The sequence below is a fragment of the Pseudorca crassidens genome, chromosome 21 (assembly GCF_039906515.1).
Source record: "Pseudorca crassidens isolate mPseCra1 chromosome 21, mPseCra1.hap1, whole genome shotgun sequence".
Classification (NCBI taxonomy): domain Eukaryota; kingdom Metazoa; phylum Chordata; class Mammalia; order Artiodactyla; family Delphinidae; genus Pseudorca; species Pseudorca crassidens.
The window spans coordinates 25191067-25209754 of record NC_090316.1 but is presented as its reverse complement, the minus strand read 5'-3'; the positions used below and the strand labels follow the sequence as shown (position 1 = coordinate 25209754).

The 18688-nt window shown below is 41.5% G+C and overlaps 2 long non-coding RNA genes across 5 annotated transcripts in view; one reads left to right on the top strand and one right to left on the bottom strand.

The window, feature by feature from the left end:
- Window positions 1-32: 32 nt before the first annotated feature.
- Window positions 33-18090, top strand: LOC137216061 (uncharacterized). Its single transcript, XR_010939572.1, has 8 exons — window positions 33-191; window positions 2182-2280; window positions 3102-3233; window positions 7163-7203; window positions 9361-9524; window positions 9777-10010; window positions 10312-12267; window positions 17935-18090. It is a non-coding gene; the product is annotated as an uncharacterized lncRNA (long non-coding RNA).
- Window positions 7667-18688, bottom strand: part of LOC137216062 (uncharacterized) — a 41806-nt gene continuing 30784 nt past the window's right edge. For 3 of the 4 annotated variants that reach the window (XR_010939575.1, XR_010939573.1, XR_010939576.1), the window contains 2 exons: window positions 18070-18224; window positions 7667-10648 (listed from right to left, as the gene is read on the bottom strand). This is a non-coding gene — a long non-coding RNA (uncharacterized lncRNA). The remainder of the gene's footprint in view (window positions 10649-18069; window positions 18225-18688) is intronic. The other variant, XR_010939574.1, reaches the window with a different exon arrangement.

The following is an 18688-nucleotide window of genomic DNA, read 5'->3' as shown; positions in this document are numbered from 1 at the left end:
CAGTGTTTGTTTCAAGCTTGTGCAACTGGGAGGTGGAGGCGGAGGGAGGGCGCGAGCTGCCCGGCCTGGAGGTGCGGAAGTTCGCCGCCGCTGTTCATTGGCAGGCAGCGCCGCTTTCATCATTTCTCAGAAAAGTCAATTTCATTTTCACTTACCCACGTCGCGGCAGCGGGAGCAACAAGCAGCTGCGCGTGAGTCTGCTGCTCGCACACCCGGGCGCTCACACGCGAGTAGGGGTCCGGGGGGTGGGGTACTGGGCGCGAGCTTGGGTTCCGGCCGTAAGCTGGCGGCGGTAGGAGGGGACCGCAGGTACCTACCTGACTCTCCATCCTAAGGGTCACCTGAAGGTAGGGAAGGAGGGAGGAGGAGGGCGTGTCGGGGAGGCAAAGCTCTTGACATGCAGTTGGTGGGGCAGGTGTCAGCCGTGTTTAGAGCCTGTTTTCTGAGTGAATAAAAATTCACTTTGTAACACTGCCCACTTCCAAGGAATACAAGGAGCAATTAACTGACGAGAGAGCATTACTTAGATACTAGTGCAGTAACTGGGCCAATAACGCATCCTTAACTTTATTTGAACCCTTATCAGTAGCTGAGTGTGTAACCATTTGAAGGGCAGCTGTCATCAGGGACACCGCCTGGGGCTCTGTCTGGGGGCGAAAAGGAAGGCCTTCCCCTAGTAAGTCACCAGCAGCGTCCTCCCAGACTGAGTGTGCAACAGAAGTTCCCTCCCTGCAGGATGAGATGGGCAAGGGTGAGAGCTAATTTTCCTGAAAGATGTCTTAATGTGGCTGGTCCAGGAGAGGGGTTTTATACTGTAGTACATGCAGCTAGGTTCAAATCTGGCCTCTTTAACTTACTAGCTGGGCATCCGCAGTCAAGTTGCTTAACCTAACGCCTCAGTATTCAATGCCTTGAAATGAGGATGAGTGAGAGAATGCAAGAATACAGGGGCAGCACCCGTCACCTTCAAGGTGTGTTAGCTCAAACTAATACAGTTCACTTGGGACCTGCCGTTTCTGGGGTCCCTTGTTTTAAAGTATAGATTCTCACCTGGTTATACCTGTTTCTTCCCCCACATGCAGTTTCATTGGCCTTCTCCCAAACTTCTCTCCCCGACACAGAAAGTCCCTTCCTGAGAGGCCAGAGCTACATATATGTAAACACTTTTCTAAAAACATAGCTCCAACACCCTCTTCGTCACAGAAGTATTCAGTTCTATGGACTGGAAAAAGAAAAGTATCTCAATGCTTTTGGTGAGGAGACAGCTGAGGGTTTATGCTTCTGTTTTGTGGCCGTGGTCTCAAAAATAGATTTCCCATGCACCATTATTTCTTATCCCCTCATAGAATACTATTTGACCCAGCCAGCCACTTTCTTATTTCGTAAAGCAATGACTATTATAGGTGATTAGAGTAACTGTATACAAACTCTGTAGGACAGTTGTCCCTCTTTACCACCCATGGGCCCAAGTTAAAAACCCAGTAGTCCTTAATGTTTTCCTTCCCCCCAACACACATCCAATCGGTAGTATCCTACTGACCCGTTGATGCTGATCCCAAATCTCTCTGGGCCTGGCCCCTCCTCCATCCCCTTTGCATCGCCTTTATTCAGCTATGGCAGTGGCCTCAGAACTGGGCTTCTGAACTAGGGCTCATCCAGGTTAACAGCCGGGTTAAGCAGAAAATCAACTTCAGGTGAAGCACGATTGCAATCCAAACTCCACCCCTCAAAAATCTCCCCACAGCCTTCAGAATAAAGTCCATATTATTTGACAAGACATAAAAAGCCCGTTATAATCTGGCACCAAACTTCCTTTCCAGCCCCATCTCTTGCTACTGTGCCCCACAAGCTCTACACCCCTCCCTTGTCAACCCAGCTTCCATTCCTTTTGGTAAAACAACAGAGCCATCCTCTTGTTCGTTGTTTTATCCCTAGCATGGTGTCCAGCACAGAGGCACTCGACTACTTGGGAATTAATAGTTCCTTGCCCTGGGTTCTCAAAACATATTTTAGACTTTATCAGAGTATTTTTAATATAAATGTAATCGATATCTATTGTGCAGAATGCAGGAAGTACAGAAAAGTTGAAAAGAAAATATGACACCTGCGATCTTACCAGTAAGGAATAGACCTGATGATATTTTTATGTATTTTTTTTTTTTTTTTGGCTCCACCACGCAGCATGCAGGGCTCTTAGTTCCCTGACCAGCAATCGAACCTGTGCCCCCTGCAGTGGAAGCATGGAGTCTTACCCACTGGACCGCCGGGGAAGTCCCTCTAGTAAGTTTTCTCAAGGGCCATTTCCAGTCCTCATCTGCTCAGCGTCTCTGTATCATTTAATAATTCCCATCATACTGCCTGATGCCTATGTGACAACCTTCTCCTGTTTTATTTCTCGGCTGGCTCCCCTTCTGCTGCCAGCCTCCTAAATTATGGTGTTTCTAGATATTCTGTCCTCACCCCTCCTATTTTCTCATTCTACATGCTTTCTCTTTGAGTGCTCTCACCCACATCCAAAGCTTCAGATAATCACTATTTGGTGATAACTCCATAATCTATAATTTCTAAGCTCTGGATGCATTTATTCTAGATGTTCCTCGGGTACAACAAATTAGTTATGTCCAAAACTAAACTCATAACATCTTTCCCCACCATCTTGTATTTGTCACTTCATTAACCAGCCAGGAAACTGGGAGGCATCACCAACTCCCACCTTTCCTGAGCCCCTGGAGCTCCCTGGACATGGGTATGTTTCCAATTTCCAGGCCCCTAAACTCATAAAACGTAGACTGAATTTCATTCTGTTCTTATGCGCTGGAAGACATGTATATCTGACCCCCAAATCCACTGTGTATTGATATACATCATCAAGAAATATTTTAGCCCTTTGATGAGATGCATACAGTCATAAATCTCTGTGGAAAACGGATCAGTATAGCAAAATATAACCTTTTTGAAAGTTTCTGGAAAAAACAGCCTTGGCCATACCAAAGAAATCTGACCAAACACCTGATCTAAAGCAACAGATGTTGTTTGAGCAGTGTAGTATATTGAAACTAGAGTGAGTTCCTGAGTGAGGCATGTTTATGTTTCACCTGCAGGATGGACATCCTAGGACCGTCTACCTGGATGCATCAGAACTCATTTCTTTTCAAGGGAGTCGAGAAAGGACTGGTTACTTGGCCATGCAGCAATTGACCTCTCCATGATTGAAGCTTAAAGATACATTCAAGGTTAGCCCCTCTCAAAAGGGTTTTTAATTTATTTTTCTGATAAATGAGAATAGTTTGATAAAATAATTATTCAAGCAATAATCCTTTATTGAGTCAAGTAATAATAATTTATTGAATCATTTATTGAGTCAAGTAATAATCATTTATTGAATGTCCAAGAACTTTTCTCGTGAACAAAACAAATGAAAATCTCTGCCTTTCAAGAAGTTTTCTTACAGTCTAGTAAATTGGAATGTTAATTTCCATTGTATCATCCTAGTAATGACTCGGACGTCACCTCCATCTATAATCGCAGTCTTTACAACTGTACATTAAAGTTATGAATGTAGAATATGATGGCATGCTCACTAAAGGGTTAAGTATTTATAGCTGTGATTAAATCAGTGCCCCCCTCATCAGTCTGTCAGTTGATGCCCTAATTTTCCCCACAGTATCTCTGGTACCACTTCGGTCCTGGCCACCAAGGCTCTCTTCCACGCTGCTGTAATTTAGCAGAGGTTATAAAATCATGGAAAATGAGTGTTCCACACTTGCCAGAGCAGTTGGCCAATACAAAGCAAAGAATATCATTGTGAAGTCCACACTGAATAAATATACAGCCACATTAGATTGCAGTTGAAACAGCAGAACTGCAAAGATGTTGAAAAAGCCATCAATCAAAGTTCAGGGACCATAGGCATCAAGTTGGAGAAATTCTTATCTATTACCTCATGTAACAGTTTCTTCCATTTTGCTAGAAACTCTAAAATGAGGTGCATTTTGTTGCAATTATTCTCTGAAAATAATGAATTTAAATTGAGCAATATATTGCCCAATCCTTAGTAACAAATATTAATTTTGTCCTGTTCTTTTGATGACGTAAGGGAAGAAATACTCTTTAAAAGTGCCAAGATGATTGTGTGTGTGTGTGTGTGTGTGTGTGTGTGTGTGTGTGTATGGGGGCAGAGAGGGAGAGAGAGATGAGTGAATTTTTCTCGTCCAAAAGGAAGGCTTTCAACTTTGAAAACTTCAAAAAAATTTTTTTTGCTATAATTTCTCTGTCTCATCCCAAATGGATTTGAAATATTCATTATTTCTCTAAGGTAATAAACTATAAAGTACTGCTTTTAAAGTCAGAAGGAAAAAGTGCCTATAGCCTTGCCTTGAGGTTCTTTAGAAAAAATTACTATAATAGTTTCAAGTATTAAAAATATTTTAGGGACTTTGCTGGTGGCGCAGTGGTTAAGAATCCACCTGCCAATGCAGGGGACACAGGTTCGAGCCCTGGTCCGGGAAGATCCCACATGCCCCGGAGCAACTAAGCCTGTGCACCACAACTACTGAGCCTGCGCTCTAGAGCCCACGAACCACAACTACTGAGCCCGCATGCCACAACTACTGAAGCCCGCACATCTAGAACCTGTGCTCCACAAGAGAAGCCACTGCAATGAGAAGCCCGCGAACCGCAATGAAGAGTAGCCCCTGCTCGCCACAACTAGAGAAAGCCCGTGCACAGCAATGAAGACCCAACGCAGCCAAAAATAAATAAAATTTAAAAATTTTTTAAAAATAAATTTCCAGTTTGTAACATAAATTCAGCAAACCACATAATTCACTGAATCTGAATATTTGAAGAAGTTTTGTTACAGCTTCCACCATTTCCCTATAAGCTCATTCACAGCATGTGAACCTTGATGATGTTCAGTCTGTTCTCTTTGTCCCAAAACTTCTGAGCATTTTGAATAACACACCTTATCCTATTGGAAAATGTTTGGAAGTTTGCCAATCAGAAAGACAGAAGAGTCAGAAAACAAAGGATTGACAGTATTTTTAAATACTCCTACTTCCTCAGAAAGTTTCATCTCCACTACATCCAAAAGGTGCACGTACACCTCTCGGCGCTGCCTCCTTCTCCTGGATGCAACTCCAAGACATTTCCTAGCCGTGCTCCTCAGGTAAGAACATGGCAAGACCAACCCCTGCTCTCCTGGAGCTTACATTCTAGTGGGGGTGATGTCAACAGACAGACAAACAAACCAAGAAAATAGTTAAAGATTTGTATCCGTGTTCTGAGGGAAACAAACACGACTTTGGATAGAAAATACTGGGGGATCTAGGTGGTCAAGGAAGGTTTCTCAAGGAGAAAATGACATTTAAGCCAAAACTTGGAGGAGAGGAGACTGTATTCGTTTCCTGGGGCTGCCATAACACGGTACCACAAGCCAGGTGGCGGAAGTAACAGAAACGCATTGCCTCCCAGTTCTGGAAGCTGGAAGTCCCAGATCAAGGTGTCCACAGGGTTGGCTCCTTCTGAGGGTTATGGGGGAAGGATCTGTTCCTTGCCTCCTGGCTTCTGGTGTTGGCCAGCAATCCTGGGCGTTCTTTGGCTGGTAGGAGCATCACTCCATCTCTCCCTTCATCTTCACGTGGTGTTCTCCCTGGATGTGTGTCTGTATCCAAATTTCCCCGTTTTACAGGGACACTAGTCTTATTGGATTAGGGGCCCACCATACTCCAATACGATCTCATCTTAATTCATTACATCTGCAAAGACAATCTGAGGTATTGGGGGATTAGGATCTCACTATATGAATTTTGAGGGGGACACACTTCAACACGTAACTGATATCAATTGTGTGATGAAGCCCCGAGCCAGGGGGAAGACTGAACACAAAGGCCATGAAAAGCAAAAGGGTCTGGCATATTCTGGAAACCAAAAGAAGGTGAATGTGACTTAAGAGTTCTGAATGAGGGTAAGAAGGACACAGGCAGGTGGGCAGAGGCCAGATCAAGGACTTTGGATTTTATTCTAAGATCAATGGGAAGATTTTGAAGGGTTCTGTGGTTTTAAAAGGTCATGCTATAAATTTCCCAACTGTCTCAACATCAATGAAATGCAAGGATTTCTTAATTTGTGTATTTCTCAGAAGAATTTGTAACTGTTCTTGCACTGACCTCTCAGTTCATTACATGATGAATTTGTTGAGGAAACAATGCATTGGGGATATTTTGAAACAGTTTAATTCTTTTTCATTTCTTTTTGGCATTCCTAAGGTATTTCCTTCCCTTTAACTTTCTGTCTGATTTTCATCTCCACAAATAAATGAAGTAAATTTTTACTTCATTCTTTTTACCCTATCCCCATAAAAACTTCCCTTAAAAAAAAGGAAGATATATTCAACTGTGGATTCCAGGCACGTGCTATTTTCCTGTTTTGAGTGAATGATGATAATTTTCAGAGATTGTGTCACCACAAAATCAACATTCATTCCAAAATTTAATGGTTTCAAATGTATTTCTTTTTTTGATTTCTAAAAATTTTCAAATTTCTTTTCCATCAGAAACCCCTTGTGTGTAATAAATAGTTTCCACAAAACTGAATTTTTGTTGGCAGAACAATCGGCGTAAGTAAAACTTCACGATTTGCCTTGGATGTTTTGTAATTTGAAAGCAAATGTTGGTTTAAACAGCCCACCATATATTTTGTCAATGTCCAGCTGTGGATGCTGGGTTTTTAGCACCACTTCTTTCCGGACAGCCAAAAAAAAAAAAATCACTTTCTTTCCTGTTTTACATATTGAGGTTCTGCGTAAGATTTCATTTGGGGAAAAGGTTCTGTCGCTTTATAAAAAACATGGAAAAAAGATCAAAGCCACCAATACTACTGGCAGTTTGTTTTGCTTCATTTTCCTATAACTGGAGATAAGAAAGAAAACACGACAAACCATAAGTGAAGAACCTTAAGACTGAAGGAGAGAAAGAAATACGCAGACCCAGGAACAGACGCCCGAGGGAGGGTTGATGGGTGAGTTCATGCTGGGTGGCTGGGCGGAGCCAGCCTCTGTGAAGGGGCCAGCATTGTAGGTTCACCCTCACGTGAGTTGCTCAGGTTGTCTCCATATTTCCTTGTTTTTATTTCCTACCTTGATGAGAACTTTTCATCGTTTCAGGGATGCAGAACCAACAGATTCATGACGACTCGTTTCACAATGTATGTGGTTGATGCCATGTTTATATGACACTTTTGACCAAGCCTTTTCCCTCATTGAGAAATTAGAGGAACACTACCCTAGCCCTGTCATTTTCCACAATGCTTACAAATATTTTACCACATATACACTCTTACTGGTATTTCTGCTTATGATGAACTTAAGTAAGATAGCAGGAAATGTATGCTCCATTGAGGGTAAAAGGAAAACAAAGTTTTATATGTACAGTAAGGTCACCCTAAAGATGTTCATATAAGTAAGGTGAAAAGGAACTACATCAAAACATTAATAGTGGTTGTCTTTGAGGGATGGAACTATGGGTGATTTTTTTCCTTTTGAAAAATTAACATTTTTAAGAATAGATTTTCCTTTTATTAATGTAAACATTTTAATATATTTTTATAGGTGATTTCAGAAAATTATTTCTTGATATGCCTATGATTTTTATGTAAAGGACTTATAAGGTTTTTTTAAAATTAATTTATTTTATTTTTGGCTGCGTTGGGTCTTCGTTGCAGTGCGTGGGCTTCTCATCGCGGTGGCTTCTCTTGTTGCGGAGCACGGCCTCTAGGTGTGCGGGCTTCAGTAGTTGTGGCTCGCGGGCTCTAGAGCACAGGCTCAGTAGTTGTGGCGCACAGGCTTAGTTGCTCATGGCACGTGGGATCTTCCTGGACCAGGGCTTGAACCTGTGTCCCCTGCATTGGCAAGCGGATTCTTAACCACTGCACCACCAGGGAAGCCCGACTTGTAAGTTTTAGCTAGTTTTATCCTTGGGACTTCAAAAAACAAAGCACTGGTTAATACATCTTATATTTTACACTACATTCTTATAAGAATTTTTAAATCTCTGTGTAGAAGATAATTTTTTCCTACAAATGCTATATAGTTTCTCCCAGTTTTTAATTTTATCAAAATATTCATTTTTAATGACTCTCCAAACAGGACTCTCCAAAGGAACATATAAAAACAAACTAACGTGTGTCCAGATCAATGGCTATTAATAAGTGATACATTCCATAATCATTATTAATATTTAAATAAGCTTTTGCTTTGATTCACATCATGTTTTAAATATGCCGTTTGAAAAAGTTTGACTTAGGAGAAATCTATAACAACTAAAGAATCTCTTCTACTTGTAGTTTCATTTCATTTGTATGCAAGAATATTACTATATTCTTAGCAATCAAATTCAAATTCTTAGATCTCAAACATGAATGAAGACTCTAAGCAAATTATCAAAATTTTATGTTAAATTTTTTCTTTTTTTGCCTTTCTTCTTTCTGGCACTTCCACATTTAGTCATCATATTTCCTATTTTACTTGCTCAACTTCCACATATAACAGGATTGGCAGAAGGGAGAGAAAACAACTCATTGGAAGGCAGTAAAGGGTAGGATGTCTCTGTCTCTGTCTCTGTCTCTCTCTCTCACACACACATACACACACACACACACACACACACACACACAGTAGAGGAGGAGTCTCTGCATGCAGAAACTCAATTCAGAACATTTTTCCCACAGAAATAATAAGAAACCATGATGGTAAAAGTATATAGTTTTCCTTCATTATGGGTTAAAATAAGAGTTTGTGGGCTGGCCCGGGAATACACCATTTTATAACATCGTACACATGGGAAACTTGCATTCTGAAATCTAGACAGCTGTTTTCAAAAGACACTATGAGGGCTCAGTGCGTTATGTGGGCCTGCGGCTGCCCACCCTCCGCAGGACCGTGCTCAGCAGTTTGGAGGCGATGAGGAAGAAAGAGGCCTGCTTCCTGATCTTGAGGCATTTGCAGTCCACGTTGGGAGTCAGGGCCCACAGTGCAAAGATGATTATTTCAAGGTAGAAATGGCATGTGGCCCCACTCCCAGGTAACATTTTAATACATTCATTTATCTGTTCATTCAGCATCTGTTTCTTGACTTTATAGTAATTATCTCTCTATTTTTATAGTCTAAATGGTATTTTCTAATATAAATAATACATGATTATAGAAGAATATTAGAGCAATACAGACTTCTCTGTAGTGACAAAATCAGAAAGAACTTGAATGTTGATAACTGAATGATTGAATAAACTGGGGTTGATCCATTCTGTGGGATGTTATGCACCAATAAAAAAGAACAAATTAAGAATATCTGTTGTTCTGGACAGGGGACCAGGATGTATTATAAAGAATGAAGATCGAGATGAAAAGAAAGGTTCCTATTTTGATCTCCTTTTTGCAAAGACAACAGTGGACACCCCCAAAAAAGTTTGAATTCGAAAGGATAAAGGTGTAGATATGAAGCTGTTAATAATGGTCACCTTAAGGACAGGTGAGCTACTAATTTTTTTCTTTATTTATTTTTGTACTGAGGAAAAAGATGCTAATTTTAAAACAAAATGAAAATTTGGAAATACAGAGCAGATTAAAGAGAAAGATTAAAATCACTTTGATTTCTGATTTCTGTTTTGCTTGGTATTATATGTGTGTCAGAGAGAGAGAAGGAGAGAAAAAGAGAGAGAAACTGCCCTTGATAATTATCAATAGACTTTTCTTTTTTTTTTTTTTTTTTTGCGGAACGCAGGCCTCTCACTGTTGTGGCCTCTCCCGCTGCGGAGCACAGGCTCTGGACGCGCAGGCTCAGCGGCCATGGCTCAGGGGCCCAGCCGCTCCGTGGCATGTGGGATCTTCCCGGACCGGGGCACAAACCCGCGTCCCCTGCGTCGGCAGGCGGACTCCCAACCACTGCGCCACCAGGGAAGCCCAATAGACTCTTCTGGAGTGTCCACTATGTTTATGTCACTTCAGGGCCCTTCTGGTGAGAGTGCTTTAACCCAGAGCCACCTAATAGACCCACGATGGAGACACTTTTAAGCAGGCTGGCATTTCACTTCCCTATAAGAGCCTCCTGCTTTCCCTATGGGAAAGGCCCGTCGTGGCCCTTTCTGTGTATATCTGCTACCTGAAAGGTAAGGAGGAGTTTCCTGAAGTGTAAAGCTGGGGGAATAAAGGCTGTTGCTCTCATGCCAGCCTGAGCCCTGCTCTTGTTAAGGGTTCTCTGCTTCACCCTGATGGATTCTCCTACAGCATCTTACAAAGCGACACGGCTTCCCCTCCAGGCAGGCTCGATGCATTCACCGGAGGGAAGCAAGCAGCTGCTGGAGTCTGGCCCCCTGAGTACGCTTTGAGAAGGTGCTGTGTGCGTTTCTGTTCAGCATTACTTGTATGTCCATGATATCAGTTCAGTGGCCTCAGGACAAGGAGGGACCTTAGTCCAGTTTTCTCTGTACCTATTCTGAGGATGATTCACCGAGTGATAGGTGCCCATTACATCAGCATGACACCTTCATCAGTCAAGCACAAAAATAAATGATTCCACGTGGTAAACAACGAAGCGTAGTAAGGATACCAAAGAACGGCTCAGGCTTCCTGCAGGTAGTGGGATTTGAGCTGTACCTTAAAGAATAGGGTAAAAATAAATAAGCAATTAAAACAACTATACCCCAATAAAAAAAATTAAAATAAAAAAAATGCTCACACAATAAATAAATGAGAAATTAAAAATAGATTTGTGTGTGTGTGTATACTTAATAGCCAGCTTTAAAAATCCTTCACAGAAGCTTTCAGACTTTAAAATGTCCTCTCATCCCACACAGAACACCCATCTAACAAATTCATCTGGTCCTATAGTCCACGCCAGTTCTGTGTTTAGGCCAAAGGGATTTTGTTGAATTATACATTAAATATATTGGTATAGTTAGGAAACTAGTTTTTTCAGTTAAAAAGTGGATATGGGGGCAGAAAGACTCCTACATCCAACATGTGGAAGAAATATGTGCATTTAAGAAGATCGCTAAGGCAGCTCTTTGGCCTCTAAAACTATAGGCTGAGAACTATTTCCTTGGGATACTTTAACTGATTCCGTGGAATGAAAGCGAAAGGTGACAGTCACCAGATGAGTGCCTGCAGATGTGAATTCCTTGGACGCTCTTAGGTTAGGGCGTGTATCAGCGGACGGGCTGATGTAATGTAGTGGATCTGTCCATGGCCACGTTCAGCATGTACAGAAGAGTAGCCTCAAGTTATTTGTTAAATCAGCATTCCGCTCACAAGTTACTTTAATTACATGGCTATGATGATTCCATGATACCAGACAGCTGGTGAAAACTGAAGAAGAAAAAATCTAATGCTCAGATGTTTAGCTTGTGGTCACGTAAACACCTGTGCACTAAGCTAGTGTTTTATCTAGATGTTTGATGACCTCTAACCCTTTTCCTATATACTTCATTTCTTCCTGTTAGCCAGTATAAAGCTCAGATTAGATTAAAATTTAATTTATCTCCAAGTTTAGGCTTTAATGAAACAAAAATAAAGGAATTATAAGAGTGCTGTTTTCTGCTACAAAAATGTGGGAGACTCTGGTTTCAGAATGACAGAATAAAGACATACCCACCCAACCACCTTCTCTCAAAATTCACCAAGAAACATCAAGGAAAACAGGTAACAGAAATGCATATCCATCATTCGGAAACTAGGAGATGTCTGTGCCCACAGTACATGGAGAGAGAATTTGGAAAGATGAATATCAAAGACTAAGCAGAGAGAAGGAAGGTCGAACCTTAGTGGCTGCAAAGGGAGTTGAGAAGTGAGCTACTTTTTCCATATAGAACCCAGAAAAGCACAGGAATGGGAAAAACTGGGCAGGGGGCAGCAGGATTAAATTGATCCCTCCAGTTCTCCACCCCCACCCAGTTCCCAAGCAGTTTGTTGACCTCTCTTCTCCCTCTAGACTCTGAGGTGAGCAGAGGTGGAATTCCATCTGAAGCAAGAGAATTGAAGGAGTCTGTGTGTGGAAGAGTGAAATCTCCATTTCTTTTCTACTGCTCAGACCCAGAACACCAACACCCAGAATAAAATTCCAAGAGAGGAGACTGGAGGGTGCTACCCCAGAGAAAATACTTGTAAACAGTGATATTTGCAGGGCCTCGGTAAAAACAACAACTGGTCCCCCGATCTGCCTCAGTGAAGACCACCAGTGTATAAGACCAACACATGTATGCTGAGCTTCTGGTCAGGTGAGCTTTTTGGTGCCTTACTTTTAAGAGTGAACACTCAAGGGCCAAGAGACACTCTAATATAACCATGATGAAAAAAAAAACAGAACAAAGAACTCAGAGGAAACAAAGATGGTGCAGGAAAGAAAATGTCAAAAAATGTTAATGTCATTAAAGATGTGAGAGAAGATATTACATCTACAAAAGAAGAAAAAAATGATATTAAAAGGAACAATTAGAGAATACAAAAGGGTTCCTAGAAATTAAAAATATGATGGAACATTTTTTTAATTCTATAGAATAACTGGAAGATAAAATCAAGTAAATCTCAATATAAAGCGTAATAAAATAATAAAGAAATGGAAAATAGAAAAAAATAATAAAAAATGGATACTCACTGCAAGAGATCCAGTATCTAGTACAAATTTTAGAAGATGAGAACTGAGATAACCATGGACAGGAAATTAGTAGAGGCATAAGAAAATTCCTCAGGAAATTTTGAGGGACATGATTTGCCAAATTTAAAAGGCACCCCAATGTCTAACTCAATATGTAAATGAAGATATGATGTGAAGATCTATATCAAGACATCATCACAATTAAGAAAGGAAGGGGAAAAAAAAAAAAAGGAAGGGATAGTTTGGCCATGAAAGAGTAATAAGGACTAGACTTGACAACCTGCAGTGAACAACTAGAAAACTGGACAAAACATATGAAACAACAGTTTTTCAGGCAGCACAGGACAATGATCCTTGAGAAAAGGGAATCAGATGAAGTGAGCCCTGGGCTTTCTGTTGGAGGTGATTTCCATGCTGCAGCTGCAGGAATGGGGGGACCCAAACAGAAGCAGGGAAGAAACTGAGGAAACAAAGATCAGACATCAGAGAAGCTAGGATAGACGGAAGTTGAGAGGCAGAGTTCCCAAAAAGACGTAGTTACACAGAAAAAGAGCTCCAGAAATTTGTACGGTCCCCTCTAGCGTTTGCTGAGTTCTGGACTAGGCATGTGGAAACCAGAATTCCAAAAGGCTGGACAAAGAATGACTGGGGCATGGTAAACGAAATATTCCCAGAGCTTACACAGACCTTGGAATTGATCAAATTCCCCACAGGCAGAATGGAGATGCCAAGCCATTTATGCCTCTCTGGTAGGGCTGGACAAACGCTGGAGCGGGGCTACTTTCCATATGTCTTAGAAAAATTAAAATCAGGTCTTGAAGGGATAAAGCTGAAATGCGAGTAAAACTATTTGCCTAAACAAATCCAAAAACTCATTAAAAATGAAAAATCAAGCAAACAAGAATTCAGACATTCAGCAACATAAAATACACAATGTCTAAAATCTAATAAAAAATTACTAAACATGCCAAGAAGTAAGAAAACATGACCCATAATCAAGGGAAAAAAAGCAATAGGAATAGATACAAATAAAAGCCAGATATGATGGAAGTAGAAGACAAAGATTTTTTTTTAAAGATCTTATAATTGTGAACACATATTTAAAGGAAAATATGAACCTAATGAGAAAAAGAAAAGGAAGATATCAAAAAGAAATAAATGAAAATTCTAAGATAAAAAGTACACCATCTGAAAGTTTAACTGGATGAACCCAGAACCAGATCTTGGTTTCTAAATCCATTCTCCAATAAAAGAAACCAGGGCTTCTTGGAGAAATGAGATTCTAGAGCTGGGGCAGAGAATATACAGAAAGCAAGAAAGTTCTCAAAAAAACAAAATGATGGAGGCATGTCAAAGGAACAAAGGAGCCAAATGAAAGACCTATGCTGAGAGAGTTTGAACAAAAAAGAAAGAAAGAAAGAAAGAAAAAGTATTGGATTATAACTCAAAGTATAAAAGAAATATTGATGAGTCCATACTAATAAAAATCAATGATAATAAATAAATAAATGCAAATATGCATATAGAAAAATTTCAAATAATTTTATGTAGGTCCTACTCCCTCAAGGAGGCAGAGCATAATTCTAATCCCTTAAGTGTGGGATGCGCCTAGTGAATTCCTTCTAAAGAGACCAGTATGGAAATAGAGGCAAAGATAACTTCATAGTGGAGAAACTTGACAAGCTACCTCACCCAAGTGACCAAAGTTAACATCATCAGCGATAAATCATGTTGGTAGCATGAACCCTTAATATGTAATGAAAATGACTCAGTGGCCTTTGTATCAAAAATCCATAACTACAATGTGGTAGGCAGAATAATGGCTCCCAAATTGTCCATATTCTAAACCCCAGAATATATTACCTTATGGGAAAAGAGACTTTGCAGATGAGATTAAGGATAGGGACCTTGAGATCCAGAGATTCCCTGGATTATCTGGGTGAACCCAGTCTAATCACATGAGTCCTTAAAAGTGGAGACCTTTTACTGTCCTGTCGCCAGAGACAGAGAGAGATGTGACGATGGTAGCAGGTCAGAGACGGAAGGTCAGAGAGAGTTGCTCGGTTGGTAGAAGGAGGAAGGGACCCCCAGCCAAGGGGTTGTAGATGGCCTCTAGAAGCTAAGACAAGGACACACAATCCCCCAGAACTTCCGGAGAGGAATGCAGCCCTCTGACACTTTGATTTTGACCCAGTGAGACTCACGTCGGACTTCTGACCTACAGAATTGTAAGTAATACATTTGTGTTGTATTGTTTAAGCCACTGAGTTTGTAGTAATTTATTACCACAACAACAACAAAAAACTAATACACTCAGTCTAACCATGAGGAAAACATCAGACCAACCCAAACTGAGGGTCATTCTGCAAAATACCTCCTCAAAACTCTCAAAGGCATCCAAAACAAAAAAGTATGAGAAACTGTCACAACCTAGTGAAGCCTAAGGAGGCATGATAACTACATGTAATGTGGCATCCTAGAGGTGAAAAAGGACATTAGGTAAAAACTAAGGAAATCTGAATAAAGTATGGACTTTAGTTAATAGTAATATACCAACGTTGGTTCATTAGCTGTAACAAATGTGTCACAGTAATGTAAAATGTTAGCAATAAGGGAAACTGGGTGAGGAGTATACAGGAACTCTGTACTATCGTTGCAGTTTTTCTATAAATCTAAGACTCTTCTCAAATAAAAGTTTATTTCAAAAAAATTCACTGGATAGGAATAGCAGCAGATTAGGCACAAAAGGCCAGGGAATATGAAGTGATAGCAATACAATCTATCCACAATGAAGCACAGAGATAAAAAAAAAAAAAAGACTGAAAGAAAATGAAAATAAAGACTGAGTGATCCTTTGGGGCAATGCGAAGCAATCTGACACACATATATTTAACTGAAATCCCAGAAAGAGAAGAGAGGAGTGGGGGGAGGCCAGAAAAACATCTTTGAGGAAATAATGACCAAATATTTTCCAAGTCTGATGAATCCCATAGATGCAAGAAGCTCAACAAACCTTAAGCAAGACAATCAATCAAACAAACAAAACACAGGCAAATCATAACCGAATTTCTGAAAACACATGATAAAGAGAAAAATCTTAAGAGCAGCCAGAGAAGAAAAAGGTATTATATAAAAAGGAACAAAAATAAAGATGACAGGGCTTCCCTGGTGGCGCAGTGGTTGAGAGTCCGCCTGCCGATGCAGGGGACACGGGTTCGTGCCCTGGTCCGGGAAGATCCCACGTGCCGCAGAGCGGCTGGGCCCGTGAGCCATGGCCGCTGAGCCTGCGCGTCCGGAGCCTGTGCTCTGCAACGGGAGAGGCCACAACAGTGAGAGGCCCGCATAACGCAAAAAAAATAAAAAATAAAGATGACAGCAGACTTGTCATCAGTTAAGGATCTGGAAATGAGATCATTCTGGACCTTCCTGGTGGGCCCTCAATCCAAAGACAAGTGTCCTTATAAAAGAAGAGAAGAAGACACACCCACAGAGGACAAAACCACGTGAGGACAAAGGCGAGACTACAGGGATGCAGCTGCAAAAGCCAAGGAATGCTCGGAACCACGGGAAACTGGAAGAGGCGAGGAAGGATTCTCCCCAGAGCCGTCCTGGGCCAAGAACTACGGTCGTATGTATGCTTTGCTGTAAATATAATATTAATAACTACTGATTAACCACCTCTACCTTTCTAAATACGTAAAATCAAATAGGTCTAAAATCTTTAACCCTACAACTGCCTACTTCATGCCCAGATTCTGGGTTGGTTAGATTTTTATCACACCTCATCTCAACCTCGTGGTCTTATGTGGTCCCATATGGGATCCAGGGTGATTCATCCCCCTTTTTCAAGTTGATAATTTGCCAATATCAGGCAAATTCGTGACTTTGGTGTTTCTTACATTTTTATGCTGATTCAATGTCAGGTAAGATTAAGAGATTGGGAGAACATGGAATGGTGTATAAAGGTTGGTTTTTGTTAATTCTGGCAAAAGGATCAAGTTTGTTTTTTTCTCTCGGTACTTAAGGATAATTTTTAAAAACTTTTCAATATACTAATTCTTTTTTCCAGTTTTATTGAGAAATAATTGACATACATCATTATATAAATTTAAGGCATACAGCATGATGGTTTGATTTACATATTAATACTTTTAATGAGGACAACTAAATAGATTAAAACTAAACGTATTTTCAGAGCACCAATAAGGCCAGTGATCTCGATAAACCTTAATCAGTAGAAAATTTTAGCTATTCCATGTGGCTCAACAAAAATATGAATACACACACACACACACACACACACACACACACACACATAACCTATCACAGAGTCATTAACAAAACTTAAGTGTGTGTCCACTCACTTGTCATGATATTATCTGACTTATTTTTAGTAGAATGACTCATTTTTCTGAGAGTGGTGAGAGATTTGGACCAAACCCATATTCCAGCCTTTTTATCACCAAAGAAGGAAGGAAAGTGTAGGGAACGTACATTTACTGAGAACATGCTATGCAGCAGGTGCTCTGCTTAAACACCTATCCCCCCGGTAGGCCACTCCCTGTGAGGTTGGGGATCTAGTTCCCATTCCAGGATTTTGTCATCTCTTCCTGGTCTGATGGGGAAGGCTCCTAAAAATTACTGGTATCTCTGCTTCTACTTTTGTCTCCTGGCGGCCCACTCTAGACTCAGATGCACCAGAGTGTTATTAAAATATACCACGTCACACTCCTGCCTAAAGCCCCTCAGGCATTCCCCATAGCAATTAGAATAAAATCCTCTCTCGCTTCCATGGCCTACAAAACCCCTGCATGGGGTCTGGCCTGCGCCCACCTCGTTCTCTCTCACTCCGTCTGGGACTAATCTTTCTCCCACTCGCTCCCCATGCTTTAGCCCTGGGGTCAGCAAATGACAGCACATGGGCAAAACCCAGCCGACTGCCTGTTTTTGTGCAGCTCCTGAGCTGAAAATGGTTTTTACATTTTTTAACGGTTGGGAAAAAAATCAAAAGAAGAACACTCTATTGTGACATGTGAAAATGATAGGCAATTCAATTAACAGTGTCCACAAATACGGTTTTATTGGAACAGAGACATGCTCATCCGTGTGTGTATTGTCCAGGGCAGCTTCTGTGCTACAACAGCAGAGTAGCTGCAACCAAGACCGACTGGCCTAAAAGCTGAAGATATTTACTAGTTGGCCCTTTGCAAGAAAAGTTTGCTGAACCCCGCTTTCGTCACACGGGTCTCCTTCCCGTTCCTAAAACTCACCCTTTTCATTCTCTCCTCAGGGCTTTCTAGTTCCTGTTCTCTCTTCCTAGAACGTTCTTCTCCAGCTCTTTGCATGGCTGCTTTGTTCCATGAGGTCTCACTTAACATGGGCAAAACCAGCAGAAGGTCATACACTATCAGACCGCATCTCTTACCTACAAGAAGATCCCTGGCTAGAGAGATTGGATTGAAGGTTCCTTCTTTCCTTTCTGGCAGCAGCGAGGAAAGAAGAAGCTTTCTGGAGGCCAGGCTCCGAAGCGCACTGAGCTGGTGATCCCTCCTGCAGTCGGTGTGAATGGACGCTCCTAACCTGCAAAGTAGAGCCTACGGAGCTGCAGGAAGGGAGGGTGAGCTCCATCTCCCAGGCTCCAGGGAACAGAGGAGCCTTCAGAGACCCTCCCCGGCCCTGTCAGACGATAGCCAGCGAAGCGGTGGGCACTGCCCAGAACTCTTGGCGTACTGTGTGAACAAGGGAAGGAGGGTGAGGTGTTCTTGCATCACAGTGCCCTGGTCCACAGGAGAAGTCAGTCGCCCTGTGGATAAAAAGGAACCTAGGGGCAGGACAGGAATAAAGACGCAGACGTACAGAATGGACTTGAGGGCACGGGGAGGGGGAGGGGTCAGCTGGGACAAAGTGAGAGAGTGGCATGGACATATATACACTACCAAATGTAAAATAGATAGCTGGTGGGAAGCAGCCGCATAGCACAGGGAGATCAGCTTGGTGCTTTGTGACCACCTAGAGGGGTGGGAGAGGGAGGGAGGGAGGGAGGG